Below are 4739 nucleotides of genomic sequence, written 5' to 3' on the forward strand. Positions count from 1 at the left end.
TCCCTATGGATGAAGAGATGAACTACTTGTTGGAAACCAACAAGTGAAGGAGACACAACTGAATGGCCTAGCAACTTGGTTAAAATTGATGGGCAAGTATATTCATTAAGCACCACTTGATTAGATTTATTGAGATTGTTAGTTAGAGACCAGTGCCTTAAAAATTGATTACTTGCACAACTTAAATTAGAATTCCAAGTCACCAGATGAATAGTTGCAGGACATAGATTTATGTGAGATGCAAGTTGTTGATTACTTTTACTTATATTGCCTAATCTAGATTTATTTTGGAACTAGTCTTGAACGCAAGTTGTAGAGAGAAGTCCAAGGGAAGGAGGCTAAGGCCTCATTAACGATACCTCCCGTGGAGTTCTAACCACCTGAGTGCCTACGTGTGATGATTCCATTGCTCTTCAATAACTTCTCACAATCTTCATCCTCCTTTCCTTCACATTTTAGCCCTGCAAAAGCTGCACTGATACAGACGGCCAGAGTAGGAGTAATTAGTCCATTTTGCCAAGTATTTTCATTTCAACCATTTAAAGTAGAGACATCAACTCAGTTCCAACATTCATTGATGTCTCTACTTCAACAGACAGATAGACCCATTTGAAATATACATACCTTACAGCTATCAGGGATTTACATGTCTAGAAATTGTTGTAATTATATGAGGGGATTCAACATATCTTGGGAATGTTACAAACTGATGGCTTCTGCTTAACGATTTGTCTGAATTTTCATGTTGCCCTGTTAGAAATGGCATATGGAATATACATTCAAGGATGTGGATCATGGGTTATTCCTTAGGAGTTCTGATGTTCAAATCTTGATGCCTATATTGATGTGTTCATTTCCATGAATTTTCAGATTCTTTGAGATTCACTTCTGCATTATCAGTTGCACTTGTTGTTGTATTTGTTGTGATTACGGCTGGTATTGTGATTGTAAAGTTGATCAGTGGCACCGTCAAAGCACCAAGATTGTTACCAGATATTGAAGATTTTACTTCGTTCTTGAAGGTTTTCACTGTGGTACCAGTTATTGTGGCTGCTTACATTTGTCATTACAATGGTATGGATTATTTTCCTCCATCTCTGGCCCTGCAGTGTAGTATCTTAGAGTTCATTAGTTGAATTTGCATTTAAAGTTATGTTATAATGAATTGTGATGTCTTTGCGCCATGCAGTTCATTCCATATACAATGAACTTGAGGACCCTTCAGAAATGCAGCCCATTGTTCGCACATCATTGGCATTGTGCTCAATTGTATACACAAGTACAAGCTTTTTTGGCTTTCTTCTATTTAGAGACCAGACCATGGATGATGTCCTGGCCAATTTTGACACCAAGTTGGGAGTTCCCTACAGTGTTGTGATGAATGACATTGTTTGTGTGACTTGTGTAAAGTCTTGTATCATCCTGCCATGGTTGGTCGGCCTTCCAGTTAAAGATACTACTGTATTTGTAGTTGTAAACAGTGAAAAGGAATATAGTTGATCTCGCATCAATGATTGAGTGATTCAACTAATCATCCATGAATAATTGAGAGCCTGTCAAGCAGAAGATTGAAGGTCTGGTTTCTGTCAATAATACTCAATCTCACATAAGTTTTAGGTGCGCCAAAATGCATCCCACTATGTGTGATGATCCCATTGCTCTTCAATAACTTATCACAATCTTCATCCTCCTTTCCTTCACATTTTAGCCCTGCAAAAGCTGCATTGATACAGACGTCCAGAGTAAGAGTAATTAGTCCATTTTGCCAAGTATTTTCATTTCAACCATTTAAAGTAGAGACATCAACTCAGTTCCACCATTCATTGATGTCTCTACTTCAACAGACAGATAGACCCATTTGAAATATACATACCTTACAGCTATGAGGGATTTACATGTCTAGAAACTGTTGTAATTATATGAGGGGATTCAACATATCTTGGGAATGTCACATACTTATGGCATCTGCTTAACGATTTGTATGACTTTTCATGTTGCCCTGTTAGAAATGGCATATGGAATATACATTCAAGGATGTGGATCATGGGTTATTCCTTAGGAGTTGTGATGTTCAAATCTTGATGCCTATATTGATGTGTTCATTTCCATGAATTAGCAGATTCTTTGAGATTCACTTCTGCATTATCAGTTGCACTTGTTGTTGTATTTGTTGTGATTACGGCTGGTATTGTGATTGTAAAGTTGATCAGTGGCACCGTCAAAGCACCAAGATTGTTACCAGATATTGAAGATTTTACTTCGTTCTTGAAGCTTTTCACTGTGGTACCAGTTATTGTGACTGCTTACATCTGTCATTACAATGGTATGGATTATTTTCCTCCATCACTAGTCTTGTAGTGTAGTATCTTAGAGTTCATTAGTTGAATTTGCATTTAAAATTGTGATGTCTTTGCGCCATGCAGTTCATTCCATATACAATGAACTTGAAGACCCTTCAGAAATGCAGCCCATTGTTTGCACATCATTGGTATTGTGCTCAATTGTATACATAAGTACAAGCTTTTTTGGCTTCCTTCTATTTGGAGACCAGACCATGGATGATGTCCTCGCCAATTTTGACACCAACTTGGGATTTCCCTACAGTGTTGTGCTGAATGACATTGTTCGTGTGACCTATGTTGTACATCTGATTTTGGTCTTTCCTCTCATTTTTTTCCCCCGAGACTTAATCTTGATGGCCTTGCCTTTCCAGCGAAAAAGCATCTTGTTTTGGATAATAAGAGGTTCACTTTGATCACTGCTAGGTTAATTGGAATCGTTTTCCTTGGGGCATCATTCATACCAAGTATCTGGGATGCATTTCAATTCACAGGGGCCACAACAACAGTTTGTATTGGGTTCATCTTCCCAGCTTCCATTGCTCTCAGGTAGAAAAAAAGTTTTTTTTTTTCATTTCTTGTTTTGTCTTTCACCTTGCTTGCATGTAACTTCTAACCTCAATTATTTTTTAATTGCAGAGACACCCATGGAATCTCAACCAGGAAGGACATATTTATCACATTGTTCATGATTTTTCTGGCAGTAGTTTCAAGTTCAATTGCTATAGTGAGTGACATTAATTCTTTGTTCAACAAAAAGGTGGAAGGCCCTCCACGATCTTGAGAATGATTTTTTATGAGGAGTAGGTGGTGCACATACACAAAATTATTTGGAACAGAACCGAGAAAAGAACGCTGATTTGGGAATTTGCTTGTAGAATTGTGAAGAGTGGATAAACTTTTGTAAAGCCTTGTATCATCCTGCCATGGTCGCTCGGCCTTCTGGTTAAAGATACTACTGCATTTGTAGTTCTAAACATTGAAAAGGAATATAGTTGATCTCACATCAATGATTGAGCGATTCAACTTATCATCCATGAATAGTTGAAAGCCTGTCAAACAAAAGATTGAAGGTCTGGATTCTGTCAATAATACTCAACTTCACATAAGTTTGAGGTGCACCAAAATGCATCCCACTGTGTGTGACGATTCCATTGCTCTTCAATAACTTATCACAATCTTCATCCTCCTTTCCTTCACATTTTAGCCCTGCAAGAGCTGCATTGATACAGGCGGCCAAAGTAAGAGTAATTAGTCCATTTTGCCAAGTATTTTCATTTCAACCATTTAAAGTAGAGACATCAACTCAGTTCCCCCATTCATTGATGTCTCTACTTCAACAGAAAGATAGACCCATTTGAAATGTACATACCTTACATGACATGCATAAGTACCAATCAAACTCCAAGCCATTGAGTACACACATGCACACAAAAACAAGCATACACATATAGACCCAGAGAAACAGAGTACAAGGTCTGCCAACATTCAAGTTACTAGTGAGAAAGAAGAGGTAGCACAGCAAATTGCATATAATTGTAAAAGAATCAACATTACTTACCCAATCCGACTTCCTGCATGACCTGTACTTTTAGATACCGTGAACAGCATAAGATCTTGATCTGCAGGAGCAGTGATAGGGGTGTAATGTGGCTAGTAATAGGCTAAATCATAGAGAAAAGTGGATGTTGGGTTCAAGCAAGCTAGTAATGGAAGAGAATAACAAAGCTAAAAGGTTGTGAGGTAAGAGACAAATGAATGTAAAAAAAAATAGAACTAATACAAAACTAACTGACCTCAAAGAAATTCAATGAAATCTTAGTGGGAATGCCAAGATCCATGGATTAGATCTGATGAAGTCTTTTTATTGAAAAAAAGGTTCCAAATCAATTCATAATTGAAATACGGAGGCTGAGGAGAGAGTGCCAATCTAGATCTAGGTGGGAAGGTATACTCCAGAGGAAGCAAATATGAACTTCATTAAAAAAAATGTTAGCGAGTGATCCATTTAGCTTAGAAATAAATAAAATTCAATGAAGAAACAAGTCTAAATCAATACTCTGAAAAAATTGATGTATTTCTAATCCTTTCAACAAACGAACCTAGTTGACAAATGCAACAACCTGAAAAGAAATTAAACCAAAAACAAATGATAATTAGAGAATACAATTACATTAAGGGAAAATGACTTACTTTGCTGCAGTGGCCAAATCTGGGTTTAATTTTTTTTATCTCACGTAAGTAACAGACATTATTTCTCTAAGAAACATTATGGTTTCATTGACAACAAAAAGAGGTTGGTGGAGAAATGTATTATTTACCAATAAACGAGAAACGTGTACAAAATCACATTATTGGTAACTTAACAACCAGGTCAATGCAATGAAATTATATTGAGAT

At 36.9% G+C, this 4739-nt stretch overlaps 1 pseudogene across 1 annotated transcript; it reads left to right on the plus strand.

The window, feature by feature from the left end:
* The first annotated feature begins 2094 nt into the window (after positions 1 to 2094).
* Positions 2095 to 4070, plus strand: LOC149155656 (amino acid transporter AVT6A pseudogene; annotated as a pseudogene). Its single transcript, XR_016263366.1, has 3 exons — positions 2095 to 2323; positions 2424 to 2888; positions 2979 to 4070. The product of XR_016263366.1 is annotated as an amino acid transporter AVT6A pseudogene (transcript).
* Positions 4071 to 4739: the final 669 nt, after the last annotated feature.

The sequence above is a fragment of the Pinus tabuliformis genome, chromosome 9 (genome assembly GCF_031772625.1).
Source record: "Pinus tabuliformis cultivar Carrire ecotype Pingquan chromosome 9, CPIR1, whole genome shotgun sequence".
NCBI classification, from domain to species: Eukaryota; Viridiplantae; Streptophyta; class Pinopsida; order Pinales; family Pinaceae; genus Pinus; species Pinus tabuliformis.